Source organism: Paroedura picta, chromosome 1, assembly GCF_049243985.1.
Source record: "Paroedura picta isolate Pp20150507F chromosome 1, Ppicta_v3.0, whole genome shotgun sequence".
Classification (NCBI taxonomy): domain Eukaryota; kingdom Metazoa; phylum Chordata; class Lepidosauria; order Squamata; family Gekkonidae; genus Paroedura; species Paroedura picta.
In genome coordinates, this window is record NC_135369.1 from 151,554,223 (window position 1) to 151,578,113 (window position 23,891).

Below are 23,891 nucleotides of genomic sequence, written 5' to 3' on the forward strand. Positions count from 1 at the left end.
GAGTTAATTGAAAGTGAAACCAGCTCCGTGGAAGGGACTCGCCTCTTCAGGAAATCTCCGATCCTATTCAGAGTGGCGCGCAATCCTATGCCGCGGAGGGTGGCGGCGTGCTGACGTCCACCCAGGATCGGGTGTCCTCGTAGCCTAATTCACGAAAGTTTCTAGCACAATGAAATCGGACCTCCCTCTAGTGTGCCCCAGAGCTCCTCTGTATCGTTTCGGGCTCTTCTGCGATGACCCCCTCCGCACCCCCCCGAACTTCATGGCCAAGAAAGTGGCCCACGGGCTGGCTGGGAGCGCCCAAGAGCCAGTCGGGCTCCGGCGGGTCCTCTGCCCGGGCACCATGACGTCATGCTCGCCCCTTGCCAGACCTCTTCCGAGCGGCCTCCCGTGACGTCACAATCAGCCCACAATTTAGTCTGGGAATCGCGCTCTCTCGCCTCCTTCCCTTCTCCTCCCTCCCTCCCTGTCGAGCGGCGCCGGAGCCCGAGGCTACGACCCCGCCCCTGCCACTTCCCTTCCCCGCCTCTGCAGCGTGACTGAGCCGGGCTGCTTTCTGCTGCCGCTACCTCGCCGCCGCCCGCCCGCCCGCCCGCTCCCGCTCGCTGTGCCGGGGACCCCTCGCCCCCGGGAAGTCCGGCAACAAGGTAAGGCAGCGGCTCGGGCCGCGCCGGGCCCTCGCGGCAACTCTCGCCCCCGAAGCGGGCGGTCTGGGCGGCGGGCGGGCGGCCAGCTGTTGCTGTGCAGGGCGGATGCTCGCTCCCCTTCTCGCTCTCTCCCCCCCCCCCCCGGTTTGCCCGCCCTTGTCGGGCGAGCGGCAGAGCGCGCTCCCTTCCCTTCCTTTCCCTTCCGCCTTGGAGCGGGCGAGGCCGGTCCGCCCCGGAGCCCCCCGTGGGCTGGCGGAGATGCGCGCGGGGTCGCCGGCTCTCTCTCTCTCTCTCGGCCAGGAGCGGCCGGTGGTTGGCTGGGCGCCGCTGACAGGCGCCGCTGGCTGCTGAGGGGGCTGCTGGGGCGGGGGGCGGGGGCCGGGCGCTGTTTCCAGGCAGCCTTCCATGCAAATCGGGGCGCGCGGCTCCGCGCGGCGCTCTCGCCCGTTCTCCGGAGCACTTCCTCCGGGCCCGCCGGCGCCCGAGCGCGGCTCCACGTGCATCCGCCCTGCCCTCGCCGGCCCGTTATTGCCCGCGGGCGGCCCGAGCGGGAGTAAGTTTGCAGGTCGCGCGCCAGCTGCTGCCGCGTCCTGCCCCAGCGCCCTCCCTGCAAGGCCTGCGGGCCGGAAGGCGTTATGGCCCCAGGGGGGGGGGCTGTCACTTGGGAGGCCGAGCCTGGCTCTTCTCCGCTCGTCGAGGATCGCGCAGAGGCAAGGTGGATGCACGGTGGGGCCTGCGCCCATCATGCTTCTTTGAGAAACAGTGGGATCTCCTTCAGGGTTGGAAAAAAGTGACCCGCCACAGCCCTTTTACTGTGCTAACGACCGGGAAGCCCCGGTTGTGAGGGATGTATCCGCAGATTCCTTTTTTTTCTGAGCACAAGTAGGAGGCTTGCAGGGATATGCATGTGATCTGCATTTAGGGGCAGGAGGTTGGACCCGAACTTTAATTCTGCACTTAACTGTAGTTTCCCTTCCTTGGAAGTTTTGAGAAGTACTCAGAAAGCGATGCCCTGGAGCAGGAGGGGTTCTGCTGGGGATTATGACCCTTCAGTGATAAATGTCCACCACAAGTTAAAAGGGAGAATCGAACTGGGTGCCTGCCAAAAAAGAAAGGGGGGAGTCATTTGGAATGTGTTCTCTAAGAATTGAAGCTGTTGTTATCTCGTTTCATGGGGGTAACCGTAAGGGTCCATCCACAAAATTCATTTATAGTCATCAGGATAGCCCAGCTTTTCCCTTCCTGACAGGAAAGCATTGTGTCTTGTCTCATTTGGTGTTACGATCAACAATCTCTTTTGCTTACAGCCTGCTTGCTGGCTAACAACCCTATTTGAAAAGAGCATTTAGAACTGTAATGAATGTAGTCCTGGGACTCGTTTAATAAAAACAGGAATGGCTTCAAAATGTGCTGGTGACATATGAGGAACTTTTGTAGTCCTAAACTGCCCTTGTTGAGGGGTGGAGTGAGCATGGTCCTTGGGCAGCTAGTCATCAGGCATTCTGAATCATTCCTAATTCCAGAGTGTAGGATGCTAAAAACCACAAACATGAAGGTTCAAGGTATACTACTCAAAGTTTTCCCTGCTGTTATTTTTTAAAAATAAAAATACTATCTTCATTTCAGAATCATGGGGGGGGGGATCACACAAGGAACCTGTAAACTATAAAATGGTAGTTTTTAACTTGACTGTGGGAATATTTTAGGTAACTAGTGCAGTGACTGTGAAACCAGAGTAGTATGTTCTCTACCACCAGACCCCAGTTATAAACAATCTGCCTCATTCTGTGCAACGTCTAGTTTCTATGCAGTTTTCAAGAACAGCCCCCTGTAAAATCTTGCAACAGTCAAGGCTTGAGGTTAGTGTTATGTGGACCAGCAGAGCCAGGTAGGCAATCTCAAAAGCAGGAAAGTTTGTGGGTGAAATGCAGCTGGGAGAATTTGGTTTTCTACCATCAGAAACTTTATGGGAGTCAATAGTATAAAACAGCTCTCCTTTGCTGGCTACCCAGAAGTAGGTGAAGTGAAGAGGCAGCCAAAAAATTCCAGTTGCCCCCTATTTGCTTCCATGTGTTCTGATTGCCCCCTAGGAAGACCTTTATCCCACCCCATATTATGAATTATTGCAATAGAAAAAGGGAAATGTGCACCTTCCCAAGCAACATCCACTTTCAGCCAAGAACAGAGGGAGACATTCATTTCCTTGAAAGTAATTTGGGTAGACAAAGTATTAGAAAACACTACTTTTCTGTCTTCACAGGGAAAAGTCTCTTATATCACAGAAGTGTTCAGTAAAATCTGGTGGCTGTGACCATCTACTGATGTGCCTGAGAGGAGGCAGGAAAACCCAAAAGTAATTGTGAAACAGGAGTGATATTTACTTTCCACTTGGGTGATTGTAAAGATTGCCCTGGAATTTTTTTTATTGAAGAAGAAAAAGAAGAGCTGAGTTTCTTAATATCCCGATTTTCACTATTTGAAGGCGTCCCAACCTTTCCCCTTGCTTCCCCACAACAGACACCCTGTGAGGTAGGTGGAACTGAGAGAGCTCTAACAGACCTGCTCTGAGAACAGCTCTAAGAGGACTGTGAGTAGCCCAAGGTCATTCATATGGCTGCATGTGGAGGGGGTGGTGAATCAAACCTGATTCTCCAGATTAGAGTCTGGCACTACGCCATGCTGGAGAAAAATATGCAAATATAGAAATACTGTCAAGATAAGAGAATTTTTATTTGTACAAGGTTTACTTCTTGAGATTTGCATGATCAGACAGTTTTACAAAATATGAAAACTTCCTTTCCTAAACTTACAATAGAGATATTAAAACCTAAATAATTGAACAGTGTAGATTAAAGCCCCGAATGGGAGACATGTTGCCACATTAGCTAGAAAATTGAAAGCCTCTGAATTATACTATCTGAATAACCCACCCCTGAATGAGATTGGGGGCGGGGGGGGGGGCGCAGAAACTAAAATCTTTGGTCAGTGTGGGTTTGGAGTCATTTTTAACTTGTTTTTACTTATTTTTGGTTATCACTGATCCTTGATTATTAAATGGCGTGACAACCAGCATGGTGACATCACCTCATTTTATGCCGTCTTTGACACAAAGAGCCCAGTTATGCGAGGCTTCCTTGGCCGCGCTGATAGGAGGGGACAGCTGCTGATGCTTGCAGCCACAAATGCAAATCCCAAATGCAACTAACAAAACCTGGAAGATGCAACTAGCAGCAGAACAGGAAAGAGTGTTGCAACCTTTTTGCTGGATTGTTCAAGATCCCGCAGGGCTCTGATCGCATTTGGGAGAGTGTTCCACCAGGTCACCTTCAGGGTCGAAAAGGGCCTGGCTCTGGTTGAGTCCTTTTTGGCCCTGTAGCCCCTTCACACTTCCCAGAAACATCAGGGCACAGCTCACAATGACACTCAGGAAGTCCACTCTCCAAGCCTCTTTTCAGATACGCAGCCCATTAGAGATTGAAATATGTATATTAAAAGTTGCATCAAAATACCTATTGATCGACTTAAGTGCTATAAAAGCCTTGAATATTTCTGCCCCAAAATTAAATGATGTTGAGTTTTGAGTAGCACTGGAAGTTCCAGAATTTTCAACTGCTGAACAAATTCTTTGCAAGGCTGATCCATTAGCAGAGGCTCAAGTTATTTGGGACCAAACCACATGAGGCAATATTTTTTGAAGGGCAGTAGCAATTGCAAAGGAGGATATGTATGTACAGTTTCACCAGCAGGAAGTAACTCGATTCTCCTTTGGATCCTCAGGCTGTTTTTCTGAAACCGGGGTAGTGGAGTGGTGGTGCTGGAGGGGTTGTGTGGAACAAAGATGATTCCTGTCTGTTTTTTCTTCCTGGATTTAAGAACAGGGACTGTTTTAATTACCAGCATCTAGAGGAACACTTCCCAAGCTCCATTGCCCCAGTCCAAACTGGAGCACAGTATCATATTTGGTGCTGAATGGTAAACAGCCTTTAGCACATGGTGGAGATCTGCATGTGAATATCTCCTTGGTTATGATGATTGCTGTGGTGACTTACTGCCTAATTACCCTACAATTATGAAATATATGATTATGAAAATAAAACGTGTGTTGTGCTTGCTGTTCTGTGTTCCTTGAAAGCAGGGCAGACTCTACATGGCAGCTCAACATTAGGAGCAACTGGTTTCCCACTAGACATGGCTGCTATAGGTTTCCTTAGGTGTCTCTGTGACATTGGAGAGAGGTTGCATTCTTATTAAATGGCTGCCTGGTTGCCTCTATAGAGGCAACCAGGCAGCCATTTAACAAGAATGCTACCTCTCTCCAGTGTCGCACAGACTCACCAATGTCACACCTTCTATATAATGTTAGAATAGTAAAGTATGCTGCAGCAGACAATACCTGCCATTAGGTGCTCGTTTGGATTTGGTAAGTATTTGTGTCAAGAGCATGCTGCTGTTTTTTCTCCACATGCCCCAGGCACATTTGCCCATGGATAGTCCCTAAGGTAAAAATATAAAGTAATTCCATCCGGTATGTTTGAAGTAGCACTGTAGGTCCTAGTTTTCCATTTGCATATGCCCTGGGCCTGGTTCTTGAGGATGCAATTTATCACAAGAAGAATGCTACACACTCACCAGTAAAGATGGTTGTGCTTCCCATATCCGTTGGAAATTGAGAGGACTGTTGATCGAGTATCTGGCTCGCATATTGGAAGTGGGGGGGGGGGGGGGATGCTCTAGTAATGGATTTAATTTATTTACGAACTTCAAAACCCGTTCCTAAGAAGGTGCCTTGAAAGGGTCCCCTCCCCTGGCCTCTGGCCAGGCAGCTTAAGGTGGCTTTGAGCCACAGCTTGCAGCGGATCAAGTGGGCCAGGCGGAGGCTGGCCAGCTTGTTAGCAGGCCCGGGACAAAGCTCTGTAGCAGGCAGTTAGCAGGCTCAGCCTAGCAGGCTAGGAGCCCCTCATTAGCAGGCCCTCTACCATGACCCTTTGCCCTGGGCCCTCTCCCCTTAACTGCTGCTGGCTCCAGGCACTGAGACGTGTCGGAGAGCAAAGAGGCTAGAGTCCAGGGATGGAGGGCGGGAGCTGCAGGTGCAGGGCCAATCAAGATGCAGCCAGCTTTATAAATAAATATATTTATTATAAATATAATAAATAAATATTCCAACTTGGACAGCCAGGCACGTTCTACCCCCCCAGGCTGTTTCACAAATATATAGAGGAACCATGGATGGATAAGGATATTTCGATTTTTATACCCGTCTTGGACTAGCCGTCTCATGGGAGCATTTAGTGGGAATATGCAGAGGACATTCAAGGGTTGTAGCTTGAGAATATGGGCACACATTCCCAGGGAGGCCCCATTTTGGTGTGGGTGTCTTATCCTGCAGCAGCAGTGGGCCATTGTTTCTGGGTGCCTGTGGTGGAAAGCCTGACAAAATGTCTGTTTTCCCTTCCTACTTCGTTATTGGTTAGTTGTTTGTGTACGGGAGATATGTTAGTGCAGAATGCCCATTGCATCACCAAAATTCCCACTTATGCAGACGTGGGGACTGAGAGATGCTACACATCTTGATATTTTTAAATTATTATCATTACTATTATTGATGATATTTATATACCGCCCTCCCCTGAGGCTCAGGGCAGGTTTTCACCTTTGCATAGGTTTACATACCCCTGAAGCTGGGCTACTGATTTATGTGAAACTTTGTCCTCCTACATGGCTCAGAGAAGTCATCTGGAGTTTTCCATTAACTCAAATAGGGATTACTTAAGTCACTGCTGTTGAAAGATTCACATCATGCATTCAGGAGGGAAACCAGCTTTTGAGCCTTCAATTAAAGGCATTGAGGGCCTTTTATCAGCTTTGGCTAATATACCAGCTGTGGCCATTTTTCAAAGAGTGATCTGGCCTCAGTGATCTGTGCTGTGATTACGTCCAATTTAGATTACTGTAATGTGCTTTATGTGGAGATCCCTTTTGAAAATGGCCTGGACATTTCGTCCAGAATGCACGAGCCAAGCTATTGTCAGAGGCACAGCAAAACAAAATCAGAGTCCAGTGGCACCTTTAAGACCAACAAAGATTTATACAAGGTGTGAGCTTTCAAGTGCAAGCACTGTCCTTCAGGCTATTGTCAGAGGCATATTACTGGAATCTTATCACCTCCGTGCTAAAAGATCTGCACTGGTTGCCTGTTTGTTTCTAGGCACTATTTGAGGTGTTGGTTCTTTCTGTTAAAGCCCTAAGTGCCTTGGGGCAAGGCTACTTCAAAAGGACTGTCTTCCCCCATATTGCCCAGCCCACTAGCTGTGGCTGACAAGCCATGCTCTCTGGGCCCCTGCCTTTGGAAGTGAGGCATGTTGCAACACGAGACAGGGCTTCTTCAGCAGAGAAACCCCAGAAGTGTTGCAGTTGTGCAGAACATGGTTGGAAGGCACAGCTGTATGTATGCCCACCTGGGCCCCCTCCTTCCCACACCATCTAGGCTGATCATTGGCCATGGGGCGGCCAGGTCGACACAACCATATGTGGTCATACCATTCAGTAAAGGTTTGACAAATTTAAAAATATTTACAAATTAACTCCCACCCCATTCAGGAAACCCTTCCAGGGCCGTCTAGAAACCCTGGTTGAGAAAGCCTGAATTATCAGGGTCATTTTTTTAAAATGCTACTTTAATCTGGAAACTGCTATTAAAAGTTGTCAGGGTCTATTGTTAAGGTTTTTTAAAAATTGCTAGATTTTAATTATTTTTCCTTTATCAGTTACTTTGGGCAGGTCCTTGGAGAAGCATCTCCCCCCCTCCCCGCATCTAAATAAGTAAAAAGTGCTGAGCTAACTATGAGCCTGTATGTTTGTCTATCCTGCTATCTGACACCAGTAGAACTGTGGTGGCTTCCAAATGGGAACAGGCCTGTGACTCCTATGGCTGCCAGGACTGGATGGGGGCAGTGAGGACTTCCACATGACAGTGTTCTCTGGGCTGGTCCCTTGGTAGTGAACCCCCCCCCCCCCCGGCCATTGAGGTTTTGTCAGTTTTTTAAAAAAATGAACATCATTATAGTGATATACTGTTAAAACAATAAGTGTCACAGGTTTGCCGAATCCTCGGCTTTCATTTTTTCAAAAGTCCCTAGGCTGAGGGTTCCCAACCCGTGTTCCCTGAGGCACCGTGGGAGCTTCCTGGTGGCTCCCAGGCCTTTTCCCTACATCCTGCCTTAAAGGACTAGACCACATTTCTGGCCCTGTTTCGTGGCTCCTCAAAGCTTGAAAAATATCTCGAGGGCTTCTCCATGGTCAAAAGGTTAAATATGGCTGCTCTAATCCCTTTCCTTGTGAAGACATACCTTTCTTTTCATATCTTTCCAATGGATGAAGCTGGAGCCTTAATTTTTATAAAAATGAAATCTGGGAATGCAGAGAACTGGTTACACATCCTGTTTTTTTTAAAGTAGTATATTGATATGATGTAGGGAAGGGCCATGGCTCATTGGTAGATCATCTGCTTGGCATGCAGAAGGCTCCAGGTCCAATCCCTGGCATCTCTAGAGGAAAGGCTCAGGTGGCAAGTGAGGTGAAAGACCTCTGCCGTAACAGCCTGGAGAATCTGAGTAGACAGTATTGACCTTGATGGACCAGTGGTCTGAGTCGGTATAAGACAGGCTCATGGGACCAATAATATTCAGTAATTGATTGCCCCCCTCAAAGCTCCACAGTGGTGGTGGGGGGTGGGGAGGAAATGGCTGCAGTGGGGACATTGTCAGAGAAAATGGCTGTAATGGCCTACCCCCATGGCAGCTGTCCAGACTTCACTGCAGTCTTTCCGAGGACTTGACAGCAAAGCACATTTGGGACAGCAAAGCACATTTGGGAAAAGTCAGCAAAAACTGGGCAATGTACCATGATGCTGTGGGGAAACAGCATCCCCCCTCCCCAAGCCTTTCCAACAGCGTTGAACCTGGTGGAAAGTGGTCCATGTTAGCTTTGAACACATGGATACTGTTCTTGAAAGGGAACTGTTAATGTCTGTCTAAGCAAAACATGTTTCCATTATTAATTTTTTTTAAAAATCGGAAGGATGCAGTTACTGGACCGCAAAGAACAGCTGTTTGGTTCGCTCCAACACAAGGGATTGAACAGAATATCTCTAGTCGGAATCTTGAGTGTATCCTTCCTTGCTGTTAATACCAGTGGATTCTACTTTGCCGAGGAGCCCCATCCAGACCTGTTGTTGAAGCTGTCAATATTGCTCTCAAACACCTTAAGCGCCTTGTAGTGTTTCAAATGGCAGAAAGCAAAGAGAAACTAAAGAGTCTCTTGATGCGGGTGAAGGAGGAGAGTGCAAAGTTGACTTGAAATTCAACATCAAGAAAACTAAGATCATGTCATCCGGCCCTCTCAACTCCTGGCAAATAGATGGGGAAGAAATGGAGGTAGTGACAGATTTTATTTTCCTGGGCTCCAAGATCATTACAGATAGGGACGTCAGCAAATAAATTAAAAGACGCTTGCTCCTGGGAAGGAAAGCTATGGCAAATCTAGACAGCATCCTAAAAAACAGAGACATCACCCTGCCAACAAAAGTGCGTTTAGTCAAGGCTATGGTCTTCCCAGTTGCAATGTATGGCTGTGAAAGTTGGACCATAAGGAAGGCCAAGCGTCAAAGAATTGAGGCTTTTGAACTCTGGTGCTGGAGAAGACTCTTGCAAGTCCCTTGGACTGCAAGACGAACAAACCGGTCAGTCCTAGAGGAGATGAGCCCTGACTGCTCCTTAGAAGGCCAGATCCTGAACATGAAACTCAAATACTTTGGCCACCTCATGAGAAGGAAGGACTCCCTGGAGAAGAGCCTAATGCTGGGAGCGATCGAGGGCAAAAGAAGAAGGGGACAACAGAGAATGAGGTGGCTGGATGGAGTCACTGAAGCAGTAGGAGCAAACTTAAATGGACTCCGGGGAATGGTAGAGGACAGGAAGGCCTGGAGGATCATTGTCCATGGGGTCGCGATGGGTCGGACACGACTTCGCACATAACAACAACAAGTGCTCCTTATCACAGTTGCCTTGTGGGAAAGCCTGGCCTGCAAGAAGAGGCATCCCAGATCTACTGTCTGCTCTTTCTGGTGGAGGATGCAGATAGTTGTTATCTCAGCAAATATGTGTTACCAATCATGTTGACTTGAGGTAATGTGAAGGGAACACTGAGAGGAGAATATTGCCAGATTCTTGCTTTCAAGCAGTCCAAAGAGCAGTTTTTCTCCCCGTCAGGCTCTGAAAGGGAGGGATCAAAAATGGCCCATGGTTCAGCTTTCTCTCCAGTGTCTGCCCATTTGATTGATGGTTCCATGAATTGTTGCATCTCTTTGCTGTCCTGGTAGCTTCTGTGGTTTGTTCTCTACTTCTGTGCAGAGGGACAACATTTTCCTCCCCCTGTAGTAATGCTTTTCTCATTCCCGACTGCGACACAAAAGATTGCTGGCTGTGCGTTACTTTCTGGACATGCATCTTGTATATCGGACACCTTTGTTCAGTTGACAAAGTACAGAAATGAGAGGCAGCTGTTTTACTTCATGCCACTAATGCCTTGGAATGAGGATTGACTCTTTTAGACACAGTGCTGGGCAGCCCTGGTCACTAATTAGTCTAAGTTACATGGTTGTTTTAGCCTATGATGTTTTGCTTTATAGCCTGTATCCTCCAAGAAGGCAAGCTACGCTAATGATTGGAACAGAGTCCAGTCTTAGAAATGGAAGCGTACAAATAATTTATCAGTGCAGACAAAAAGCTGCCTGCCATGCAGGCTTATGTGATGCGGTCTGCCTGGCATGATGTTCATTTAGAGGACATGGCGGCTGGCTTAAGGTCAGCATCTTAAGCAAACCTTGCAGAGCATGACAACTCCCAAACTTCATCAGGGCCGTTTGCATCCACCTCGGTGTGAATGGTTCTTAACTGTTGTTATCTCGTCCGGTTGTCATGATTAACGGTCATCTTGCTGGATGTAATGAAGGAGCTGAGGCTGGTTCTTGAGATGGGAGGCTTGGATTAGGCCAATCTTTCTCAACGTTTTTATCATTAGGAAACCCCTGAAACATTCTTCAGGCTTCAAGAAACCCCAGAAGTGGCACAACCTTGCAGAATATGGTTGGGAGGCACAGCTGTGTACACGCCCACCTGGGGCCGCTCCCCTCCCCACCTCCTCCAGGCCAATCACTGGCCATTTTGGGAGGGGTGGGTGGGTTGAAATTACCATACATGGTCTTATCACCCAATAACTAACACATTTTAAAAAATATATAAAAAGTAACTCCCACCCATTCAGGAAGCTCTTCCAGGGCCTTCAGGAAACCCTGGTTAGGCAGTAGAGAGAGTCCGACTGGTCATCACTAGGTGAGCGTGAGGCCAAGCTGTGTTTTTCCTGTGTTTTTCACATCCTCTTGAGTAGCAAAGGATCATATGTAGCAAAATGCCTTGAGAAAATGCCAACCAAAAATTTCAGTTGAATAATAATAATTTGTGCAACACATGTTAATTACTAGATTCAAATGGGTAGCCGTGTTGGTCTGAAGTAGCGCAATAAAATCAGAGTCCAGTGGCACCTTTAAGACCAACAAAGATCTATTCAGGGTGTGAGCTTTCGAGTGCAAGCACTCTTCCTCAGACTATGATCTCCTTCCATGGCAGGGAATATATAGCAAAAAATCAACTCTGTTACATCAGTAGACTGATTGGCTGTTTTGACAAAGGATTATCATTGGCTGTATTTCGTTGTGACACAGTCTACTGATGTAACAGAATTCATTTTTGCTATATATTCCCTGCAAATGGCAGGAGATCATAGTCTGCTTGCACTCGAAAGCTCCTGCCCTGAATAAATCTTTGTTGGTCTTAAAGGTGCCACTGGAGTCTGATTTTATTATTTTAATTACTAGCTCAACATGCTTCTAGGTGCAACAGCGGAGGTCACTTGGAATCCCCAAGCGCTCTTCTCAGTTCGCTTTTCAGATTCCGGATAAACACGGGTGTGAGTTAAAATTGCAAGAAGAGGCTTGCTATATATGATACAAAAATGTACTTCCTTTAAGCTCTGCTCAAACTCAGGAAGTTCCGAGAAGTTCAGGGGGCAGTGGAGCCTCAGCGCATGTTAATTACCGGCTCAGCGTGCTAATCAGGTGCAAGTTAATCCAGTTAAAATTGGGTCTGCCCACTTATCCCCAAAGCATGCATTGAAATAATGAGAAGGAGGCAAAGTACCTACATTCTTGATTGTGACTAACTAGCATGGTAGCCTGGATGAATCTTACAGCACAGATTTGCTAAGTAAACTGTGGGTTTTTTTTAAAGGCTGTGTATCTCTGTGTTTGTAGAGCCTCTTGTGGCGCAGAGTTGTAAGGCAGCAGATATGCAGTCTGAAGCTCTGCCCATGAGGATGGGAGTTCAATCCCAGCAGCTGGCTCAAGGTTGACTCAGCCTTCCATCCTTCCGAGGTGGGTAAAATGAGTACCCAGCTTGCTGGGGGGTAAACGGTAATGACTGGGGAAGGCACTGGTAAGGCCACCCCATATTGAGTCTGCCATGAAAATGTCACCCCAAGGGTCAGACATGACTTGGTGCTTGCACAGGGGATGCACCTTTACCTTTACCTTTTTATCTCTGTTTTGTACAGACATAGTTTTAATTCAGCAAACGGCCAGTTAATGCACTGACTGCCTTGACTAGTTCATAGCAATTTGTTCCAAAGGCTCATTGAGCACCACCAGCCAGGAAGAGCACACTGGCTCCACCAAACAGCAAAACAAGGTCTACCCTTTTCCTCCTTGCACCAGACAGGAGGTTTCAGAACTCTTGTCCAAGCAGAAGCAGACTTTTCCTTAGGCAGGAAAAACAGTCAGCAAAAGCAGCCGCCCAGTTAGGCTGTGGCAGACCATGCCTATCGTCCTCCTTAGGTGTCAGTGTGCAGCTTGCTTGCCAGCATGAAGGTCTCCGTTGTCCTCAGGAGTCCCTTGCTGGTCTGTAAGAACCACTGACTAAGCCTTTCCTTTCCTCTCCCTAGGGGGTTCCCCCTTCCCTGTTTCTGCAGGGGGGAAATTGCCTCCACCCGCAAAGACATTTCCCTTCTCTTTTCCTCGGGGGGGGGGGGCAGGTTGAGAACTGCAGTTCATGCAAATCTTTTTGTAGGAGGGGAACTTGCTTGCCCAGTTCTCCCCCCCCCCCCCAAGAGAAGACCGATAGAGGAGGATAGTGTTCCCCTCCCTCCCTCCCCCTTGCTGGTAAATAAGGAGGCAGGTGGGCAGGAATTGGGGGCAGCTGATTCTGGGTGAGGCAATACCCCTTTTGCTATAATGGGCCAGCCTCCCTCTTGGTATCTTAATAGAGCGTTATTTAACCTGTGTGATAAAACTGTAATGAAATCAGATACTGTTACTATCTTTAGGAGGGTGGTCCTTATGTCCCTAACATCTTGATCCCATGGATGGCCTCACCAGAGCACTCTAGCCTAGGGGTAGTCAAACTGCAGCCCTCCAGATGTCCATGGACTACACTGGCAGGGGCTCATGGGAATTGTAGTCCATGGACATCTGGAGGGCTACAGTTTGACTACCCCTGGGCTAGCCTACCATCAGAGTCCTCCGTGTCCACCTCCGGCTACATAGTGGTGTTTTGAGTTGATGCTGTTTGTTCACAACACTGCCAGGTGCAAAGGACGTCCCCGGGTCTTTCCACATGGTTTCAGCTGGTCCCAGGTATAATCTTACCCTGCCAATTCCCCAAGAGGCAAATGAGGCCATGCGTTTCCTCACGAAAGTGGTATCCTCTTGCCCTGCCCTCTCCTTTTTATAAAGAGGATTAGCTGTGCATGCACATTGTTTTGTGTCTGCAGGTTCCCCTTTTTGTACTATGAACATGTGGTGAGGCTGCCTGTGCAGGTCAGATTTGGACATGGTGAGCTGGCTCTTAGTAGTTCTCTTGTGGCATTCCTGCCCTGCTGGCTGTGTGCCGGCATCTGACTCAGGCAGGAAACCAGCTTCTGTGTATTCGCATCTTGACTTGCTAATACTTGCAGTAGTTGAGTGGAGTCTTTGCACCTGATGTTAGCCACTCTTGCGGATGATAATACTGAGGTGTTTGCATGGAAGCCAGCGTGGTCTCAGCTGGTATTGCAGTGATATCCAAGGTTCTTCAGAAGCTCCTCGGGGGTTCCAGGAGAAGATTAGCCAATGAGCTTTCCTGAAATAAAGCATAGCTGTAGCTGGCTTTCCCACCCTCCCCCTGGGAGGGGAGGGGTGGGCCATTGGGTGTGTTCGGTAGCTCAGCCTCTGTCTTTGGGGTGCAATTTGCAGGGGTGGCTAGTTGAAATAAGCGAAAACACTCTGCAACATGCAGGGGCTCCCTAGCTATTAAGGTTGGTAGGGAAGTGTTTCTTGATATCAGGAAGCCTGGAAACTGCTGAGCCTTGATAAAAAGGTTTGCAGTTCTTTTCACTTCAGCTCAGTGAACCTTCAAGCTGGCTTAATTTTGCAAGGGTATGGCATGGCTCGTGTCCTGTACCGTTTGCCGCAGCCCGATGTTGCATGGCTGCTTGGGAACAGCCTCTCCGGAAACTAGAATTGCCTCTTGAGCAAGGTCACCAGGTCTCCCACGGTCCCTGGCGAGGGATGGGGGACTAGGGTTGCAAGATCCGGGTTGGGGAGGACAGGGAGTGCAGTGGGGGGCAATGTCATGGTCCCTCATCCACAGCATCCGCTTTTTCCTGGGGGGCTGATCTCTATCCTCCCAAGATGAGCTGTCATTATGGAAGGTCCCCTGGTCCGACCTGGGCACTGGCATCTACTCTGAGCGCATGTGCACAGATCTGGGCTGTGTGTGGTTTTTTTTGCAATGTCACATTTTCATGTCAGGTTGCACACTGTGCTCAAGTATGTGTACAATAAAATTTTCCTTTGAAGTAGTTCTTGAAAAGAACATTTTACCTGCTGTCATTATTACTCTTTAATCTTCCAGGCTGCCTCTGTCAAAGCATTAAGTACCTTGCCAGTATTTTGCTGGCTACCTTTGGTTCTAATTTTACCCCCTCCATTCTTCCTTTGCACTGTTTGCCCAGCTGCTATGCCAATTTGCACCCTTTAGCTGTAAATCCTGTGTTCTTTCCCTACATGGCGGTCTTGTAGCTAGCGCATTCTTCTTCCTACCCGCGTGGGCCGCTGGAAGGAGTCCATTTCCGGCTTTGAAGCAGTCTTGTAGAGAACCCTTCAGTTTCTGGTAAGCGTCAAACTACATGATGCTTATAGGAAAGGACTGGCTGCTTATGGCTCAGGGGTTAGCATCCCGATGGCATCACAAAAGGTTGCTGCCTTTCCTACCCAGGAAACCATCGTGTAGCCCTCAGTCTACTTATATGATTTTCCTGCCTAATGCTTGTGTTTTGCTCTTCTGAAAAATGTCAGAGGTTTCTACATGGTGTACATCTGCAGCATCAGTTTGTATTTGATCTGATTTTCCTGCTCGTTTGGAACATATGTGCTAATACAAGCAGTCTCTTCCAGTACTGTGGGCTTGTTAATTTGCATGTCTCATGAAAACCAAGACTATCACTATCTGTGCTTGCTGTGACTGGCACTTTGTGTGTGGAATGGCTCTGCACACACTACCCACTCTTAAAGGGCTGTTGTTCATGCTGGAAAGCCATGGAAACTGTTGGCGAATATGAAAGGCTTCTCACAAAACAATACTTCTGGATCCAACCCTGTCTTTTCCTACCATAGCACTGCATGACAAACCTTAAAAAGGTAAAGGTATCCCCTGTGCAAGCACCAAGTCATGTCTGACCCTTGGGGTGACGCCCTCTAGCGTTTTCATGGCAGACTCAATACAGGGTGGTTTGCCAGTGCCTTCCCCAGTCATTACCGTTTAGCCCCCAGCAAGCTGGTTACTCATTTTACCGACCTCGGAAGGATGGAAGGCTGAGTCAACCTTGAGCCGGCTGCTGGGGTCGAACTCCCAGCCTCATGGGCAGAGCTTTCAGACTGCATGTCTGCTGCCTTACCACTCTGCGCCACAAGAGGCTCTTATGACAAACCTTAGCCTCGCATAAAATCATCTTTGTTCCAGCTTAGTTTTCCTCCTTTTTTTCTTCTCTCCTTGAATATTCAGGTCCCTTCTCCTTTACAGGCCATATTACTTTGGAGCAAGGTAGCTTTTAAGGCTGAAATTAGTTCTAAATGTTGCTGTCTATATTCTTACCAATGCCTTGCAAAAAATTAGAATTATTTTTTCTATAAACTTCTACAGTAAAGCTATACAATTAGTCCCTCCCAGAAAGAGTCAGTACTACTTCAGTTGGTGGGTGGTAGTATTGAAAGATGGACTGTTCTGTGTATAAAAAGTACTGTTGATATTCAAAATTGCCATATCATGCCTTTCTGTGATGTGGAAGTTTTAATTGCTAGTACAGGTTTGCTTGGTGTATTCTTTTGATCTATGGAACAATGCTATTCACCTTCCCCCCTGCAAGATGAAGTGATGCAGTTCAGCAAAAGGCAGATCATAGCTATCTGCTATGAACCCCTAGCTGAAACTGTGGTCCTATGGGACATTGGAATTTGGCCTCAAGGATGGGGGCTGTCTCTTCATTTCATTCCTTCATAAGCTGACCAGGTTGCTTTGAGAAATATTTGAGGCTTTTCTCATGACTTCTTTCATTGATTGGAGGTGTCCCATTTCATATTCTGATATTCTCAAAGTTGGGATTTGGGGTATCTGATTACCTACCATTTTGTTGGTGCAAGCTTGGATAGGTTTTTCCATTTTAAAAGAATTTATTTCATTTTTAATCATATCCTTGCTCCAAGGAGTTCAGGGGTGGCTTACGTCACTCCTTTTTTCCATTTTGTCCTCACAACAATCAGGTGAGGTAGGTTAGGCTGAGAGAAAAATGTCTGGGCCAAGGTCACTAAATGACCTTGGCTAGAAAGGGAAATTGCTGTCTCAACACTCAAAATAATGGAATCCCCAGGACTTATCTCTCTACATAGGCAGCCCTTACATCTGCATTTTGACACATTTATTTCCTTCACTATGTTCCCCCCTCCTGGAATTTTAGCCAAATCAATGGCAGCCTTATAAACTAAGTTTGTTATTCATGTTTGGTCCTTTTCAAACATCTGTATGTTATTTTACCGTTTTACTTATTTTCTGTATGCCTTTTGGTTGCTATTCACATGTCTTACCAAATATACAATTCCAATTTTAGCTGTATTTATAGCTCAGCCCCTTATGCATCTTAAGTAGGGATGCTGTTCCCCTGGTGGGTTTTACAGCTCATCTCCAGGTGATGGATCAGTTCCCTTGGACAAAATGACTCCATAGCATTATATTCCATTGAGGTCCCTCCCTGGCCCAAATCGCACCTGGCTCCACCCCCAAAGTCTGCAGGTATTTCCCAACTTGAAGCTGGCAACCCTAAACATGACTCTAGTGAGCCTATCCTGGCAACTAACCCTATGTGTTGAAGGTGAAACTCAAATACTTTGGCCACCTCATGAGAAGGAAGGACTCCTTGGAGAAGAGCCTAATGCTGGGAGCGATCGAGGGCAAAAGAAGAAGAAGGGGATGACAGAGAATGAGGTGGCTGGATGGAGTCACTGAAGCAGTAGGTGCAAACTTAAATGGACTCTGGGGAATGGTAGAGGACAGGAAGGCCTGGAGGATCATTGTCCATGAGGTTGCGATGGGTCGGACACGACTTCGCACCTGACAACGACAACAACAACCCTATGTGTAATATTTGAGGAAATCTGTCGCAACCTATCTAAAGGAGTTTGCATCTACACATGCAAAGTTTGTCAGTTCTCGCTTATGCCCGGAATCGAACTTTGTTGGGTTTGGAGGTGCCATTGGAGTCAGACTTCATTTTCACATCTGCTTGTTAACACTTGTATAGCCCAGTTACTTATGCATCTTGACGCTAACCAGCCCTTCTTGGCAACCAGCCCCCCCCTCCCGCAATAACTAATGGTTAAGGAAATTAAATGTGCTTGCATAGGAGAGTTTATATCGTGAATAAAACGTCATTCGTCTTAAAGTTGTCACTCAACTCGAACTTTGTTCTTCTTGGCTTACTGAGGATTTGAACCTTGGTTTACCTGGTTCTAGTTATGCAAATAAACCACTCCACAGTGGCTTGTTTCCACATCCTCCCCCAAGCTTGTTCTGTTATGAGGGGGAATCAACTCACCAATCTCTGTCTTCTCTTTGTGACATCCCCCCACTAATTCCTTCTGTGGCAAACAGCAATCCTAAACAACAGTCTCCCAAACACCATTAGTATACGCTTATTTGCAAATGGGGTTGCTATTACGGTCTCAGCAAAAGCCGTGTCATTTTGATGGTGATATGTTGAATCTAGTCCTTTTAATACTTTCTGGTGGTAGTTTTGTATTAGTATTACACTTCTAGTACGTGAGTATATCTGTTTTCTCTCTCTAAGCCTTTTTGGGATCTCTCTTTGCATGGTGTCGTTGTTATTATTTTGTACGCTTTGCCTCTCCTCTGCCCTCCCTTACCTTTTTCATAAGAACGTTTTTAAAAACCCTTTGAAATCCGATGCAGCATATAGAGCTAATTTAAGGCTCTGGCAGTTTGCAGTGTGGTAACAGAAATATAACTTGTGTGTGTTTTTTTTTTTAATCTGGTTTACATTGATTTTTCAGCTTCCCATTATTGGCTTGCTGTGGTAAGTGGAGGGGGATGGTGAAACACTAGATAATTTTCACTGGCCCTCTGTGACCGTCTTCATAATCTTTGCTTCGGTTCTAGCATGGGAACATGGGGTTGAATAGACACGAAGAAGCTGTGAGGAGCAAGAGGAATATGCTGCTGTGACAAGTGGAAAATGTGTCGGGGACCTTACTGGTGGAACATCTGCTTAGCTTGCAGAAGTGTGTCCGGCCTCTTAAGAGCAAATGGTCCCTCAGATAAGAAAAAGTAATGAAAAAGTGGGCATGCTCACAAAAGCTTATACCCCAAATGAAACTTTGTTGGCCTTAAAGGTGTCACTGGATGTTGGTCAGTCTCAAGGAAGGATCCTATGTAATGTGAGCAGAGCTGCGCTGCATAATCAATGATTAATCAAAGTCTCCTGCTTTGCCACTTAATAGTTCCAGATTAGGACAGTGGGGCTTCAGAAACACCATGGAGTCAAAGTCAGAAGAACTGTCCCTCAAACCCCTCTGCACACCACAATTGTTTTTTTTTTTAATTGCACATTCTTGCTCCTTCAAATATTGGGTACCCTAACACAAAGGAGACTTTAAAATTGTAGAAAAGTCAGTTGCTTAACCCTAGTTCAAATCAACTATTGGCAATCCAAGCAAGAGCCAAAACAATACAGGATGAATGTCATTTGAGAGCCAGTTTGGTGTTGAGAGCCACTTTGGTGTAGTGGTTAGGAGTACGGACTTCTAATCTGGCGAGCCGGGTTCGATTCTGCACTCCCCCACATGCAGCCAGCTGGGTGACCTTGGGCTCACCACAGCCTGATGAAGCTGTTATGATCGAGCAGTAATATCAGGGCTCTCCCAGCCTCACCCACCTCACAGGGTGTCTGTTGTGGGGAGAGGAAAGGGAAGGTGACTAAGCCGCTTTGAGCCTCCTTCGGGTAGAGAAAAGCAGCATATAAGAACCAATTCCTCTTCTTCTTTATAAGTATCTAGATAAAAGTTTTTTTTTAAAATAACAAGCTAAACTATGGAAAGAAGGAAGTCACATTTAGGTTCAAAGCCAAACACTCCCTTGTACAACTCAGAGTGCTGCCATAAGCATAGACATTTTGCACTCCTGTTGAGTGCTTTGGGATGCCAGCAAAAACTTTCTCCATAGGCCGTAACGCCCCCTTCCGTGAGATCAATGTATGAATTTAGGAGTGGGGCGAAGAAGAGGTGAGCTTCAATTTAAACCCCAGGAGATGACAACTATGAGAGATTCCCTCAAGTCTATCAAAATAAAATTTCATCAACATACAATTTCAACAAAATTAAATTAAAATTTCAAAATTAGAAGCTATCAATCTTCTCAAAACTTATTCTGATTAGAAGCCAAAGCTTGAGATGATGGTATTGTAAGTACTGTTTTAAGTACTAAGTACTAAGTATTTTAAGTACTATTTAATTGAGTAAATGGCATGTGGCTAATTTTGTCCACATTTACTGTGTGTGACGATGATACCATACTAAGGAAATCAATTTGAAGTTTAACTCCAGTTTTGCTAATAGTCTTGATCTAGCCACATGGCCTATCTATGTGCATTGGCTGTGTACCAAAGGTGAACACAAGAAAAAGCATTGCAATCACCCTCAAACTGCGAATGTGTTCAATAGTCCTGTCACTGTCCATGCATTTCTGTCTTGTTGGCACAGTTCTCATCGCCCGGGGGGAGGGGGAAGTGGTCCACAGAGTTCTTCCACTTCACCCCTCCCCCCAATCTAGCAGGGATACAACGGGCTTGGCCCCTGGAAACATCATAAAAATACTAGAGGGTGAGTCAGGAGCTGATTTTTCCATCTCTACCCTCCCCAGTGGAGAGGCCACCACCCTCAGAGGATGTTATTTTGGGCCCCAACCATAAGTCTCTGCAGAACTGATTTTGCCCTTTTATATTTTATACTTTCAAATAAAAACCTTTTCCTGTGAACTTAGCCTGGTTTATTTCAAACAAATTTAGAGTGCAGCAGCACCTTGTAAGACCAACATTTTTTAATTCTAGGTATGAGCTTTTGTGTGTATGCACCCTTCCTCAGATACAGTGTCATGGAGACGAGACTTAAGGAAACAATTCCCGGAAATGGTTGTGGAGAATCCCTGTTACCCCCCTCTCTTTGTCTCCTTTAAGACTAATTTCCCCCAATTAATTAGGAGACTGTCTCTTTGGGTAACATATGGCTGCATTCAGACATCACAATAAACTGCAAGTTTATTGACTCAAGTGCAGCTTGCTCGTGCGTTTTCGTCTTCGCTTACCATACCAAGGCTGTAATTCACCATGATACATGCATGCAGGCATTTGGTGACTTGCTGTTTGCTGATTCCACATAAATTAGGATGCTAAACCTCATTTTGATTAATTATATAGGCCTTTAAAAAGCCAAATTGGATGATGTCCAGATTGTGGGCTTTCCGTTCAAAACTTGAACAACATTTAAACAAATAACTTTATTGAAAGGTGGAGAAATAACGAGTTCAGAACTGGAAGGTTTAAACAGAACAGTGTAAATAAAAATTATATTAAGCAGTCTCAATTGAGTGAAAAAAGAAAAGGGAGTATCTTGAGTCCCCAGGCTTCTCTCTCAAAGTTTACCCTCACCCCCTTCTCTTATCCAGTGGCCAGAGGGGTTTTGTATGTCTGGCTGTTTTAGTGGACTACTCATTCAGCCTTCCCCTAGAGTAGCGATCCCCAACCTGTGGGCGATCCCCAACCACATGTGGTCCTTCGACTAATTGGAGGTGGGCCCCAAAGGACGCCTTCTCCCCCCCCCGCCCCCGGCCCTTTACTTCATCCACCCCAGCCCTTTACAACACACTTCATTGTTGTGGCATCTCTGTATCTTATTTTGAAGGGGTGTTTAAACATTACCATAGCGATCAGAGAGCGCTAGGGCAGTGGTTGAGAGTAGAAGAGTAAACTACCCCCACACATACACTGGGCCTCAGTAAAAGGCGTTGAGTGGTCCCCGGTGAGTGGTCCCTGGCGTTGAGTGGTCCCCGGCGTTAAAAAGTTTGGGGACCACTGCCCTAGAGGGCAGTGTTCCCAGGACAGGGCAGGTGAAAACATGTGACAAATGCCATTTACAATTAGTTTCTGTTTTGTGAGCAAGCTGAGTTACTGGTACGCCTGCCTTCATTTGGAACATGTGCAAACTGGGAAGTTTTAATTAAGGCTGTTTGAACACCTGCTGGTTTGAATCCCGGTTTGCTCACCAATCATGAACATGGAGCCAGTTTTTCAAGGGACTGCTCATCTGTCCATTTGGCAGGTTTCTCCTCGCTATTGCAGGACAGATCTGTCTCTTCACATTGCAACAACACAGCAAGTTTCAGACGGGGTGGTGGGGGTGCTGACATTATTCAGTCATGTATGTTAAAACAAATCCTAGCATTCAGTAGCCCATAGAAAAGTCGATGAAAGCTGATCTCTCTGGATTGGCAGAGGTTTTTTGCACATGCTTCCTGAAGCAAACCTGTTTGGAAGGTATTCATGTTATCTGGTCCCAGACGGATCTAGTGATCAGCTCATGTCATTGTCTCAGTCAAGCACACCAAGTTTGTCTGTTGAGTGTGAAATTTATAGCTTCTGTAGTTTTAACTGAATGAAGTTTTGCAGGTTGGGGGGTGGGGAGATGGCAGGCACATGCTGGAAGCACAATAGCAAACTGATTGGAGTTCAATTTCATCCTGTTGAAGTGACAAATGAGGTGTATACTTTTTAGCACAGTAGCTGCAGTAATTCTTCACTGAAATCAATTTTTGTCTATGCTGTATTTTAATTTCACAGTGAGTCTCAGTATGTCATTCGTGACTGGCTGCTTAGTGACTTTGTAACTCTAGATCTCTCAAAGTTCTGGCAGGGCTTTTTTTGTTTGTTTCTACCTGGCTCAGGAGGAGGAGTTTGGCTTTCTCAGTCTCCATGGCTCAGTGCAGGCCTAAATCTTGACATTCAGGGGTGCCAGAATGGAACAACTCTGCGTAGGATTGATTTCTAAAAATGACACACATTCTGCTCTCAAAACGTGGCTGAGTATTTATATACCATAATACTAATATTTCATGTATTTCAAGAAGTTTCAGCATCAGTATGGGATTAAAAGATTTATCTGTAAAGACTTTCGCTCAGCCAAGGGCGGCTGTTAATTTAAACATGGAAAAAATTGTGTTGGAAACAAGGTGGAATGCAATTTTTTTTTTGTATTTACTTGTAAGTGTGTAGCACTACCTAGCTATGGTCTGTGTTTCATGACCATTTTCACATTGGCAAAGGAAAAGCTGAATTTCCCATCAGGCCTCCTCTCCTAGCTTGTCAACTTAATCCTTTTTCCTGGCCTTGCCATCTCTTTGTGAGGGTCCTGACCCTCCAGTGGAGAACCACTGATTTATATTAATGACTAGCAAGAAAGCCCATTGCAAGGAGGAATGCAATGGACGCTAGGACCCAAGGGACACCGGGAGGTGCAGATCTCTCTTTGCCTCTCTCTGTCTCTCTCTCTCTCTTTCCCCATCTCCCTGCGTGTCTCGGAGTGCCTCGTAGCAGAAGGCATAGCAGGTAATTAGGGCTGGTTTGTAGGAGGGAAGGAGGGCTGGTGTGCAGTTTGGGGCAGCTCTTTCTTTCTGTCTTTCTCTCCCTCTATCACAGCAGGGGCAGCTCTCTTTGTGTCTCTGTCAGCAGCTTGGGGCAGCTCTCTCTGCTCCCTCACAGCAGTAGTGATAGGAGGAAATGAGGGCTCGTGTACAGTCTGGCAGGGCTCTGTGTCTCTCTCTCTCTCTGTCTCTGTCGCATCTGAGAAGAACGTGGCTAGTGTCCAGGGAGGGAGGGCAGAAGCTGTAGGGGCAGGGCCAATCAGGGTGCAGCCAGCGTGGCTGACTGCACCCTAATTGGCCCTATTCCAACTTGGACAGCTGGACACGTTCCACCCCCCAGGCTGTTTCACAAATATAGAGAGGAACCATGGATAAGGATGATCTACTGCAGTGGTTTGCAAATTTCTTACTGTGGGCAAAGGTTTTCTTCTTTTTGTCTTCTTCAAAACCCCTGCACATCATTACTTGATGAATCAAGTGTGCTGCAAAGGAGAGAAGCTTTTGCAGTGTGTTTCAGTTGCCACCTTTAGAGGCCTTTTGTATGTTTCTTCATGGGCAGTAAATCTCTAAGCACTTGTCAATAGTATATTTGCAGGCTGTTGCAAGAGGTTCTGGGTCGTATTGTAGAGCAGGCACAGGGCTCATGGGGACTCAAAGCTGTACAGTACAGGACAATAGTATCTCAAAGCATGCCACAAGTTTCTGTTTAGCATACTTATATTCTCCTTTTCTCCCTAACAAGGATCCAGAGTGGCTACAATACAATACCTTTTCCCAGTTTTGTGATGCTCTTCTGCAAGTGCTCTTTACCCAACTGGGGAGTCACTCCCTTCTCTTGGTTAAAGGCAAACTGGGTGTAGGACTCTTAAAGGACAGCTTCAGCCGTTCCACTATTCTAAGG

General features: G+C 46.6%; 1 protein-coding gene across 2 annotated transcripts in view; it reads left to right on the forward strand.

Annotated features, from left to right (window-relative positions):
• The first annotated feature begins 436 nt into the window (after positions 1–436).
• The window catches only part of ELOVL5 (ELOVL fatty acid elongase 5), a 65,931-nt gene continuing 42,476 nt past the window's right edge, over positions 437–23,891 (forward strand). Inside the window, exon 1 of one of the 2 annotated variants that reach the window (XM_077308911.1) lies at positions 437–647. The gene's annotated coding sequence lies outside the window, so the exon portion shown is untranslated. Of the gene's footprint in view, positions 648–3,157; positions 3,177–23,891 lie in introns of those variants that run through there. The other variant, XM_077308921.1, reaches the window with a different exon arrangement.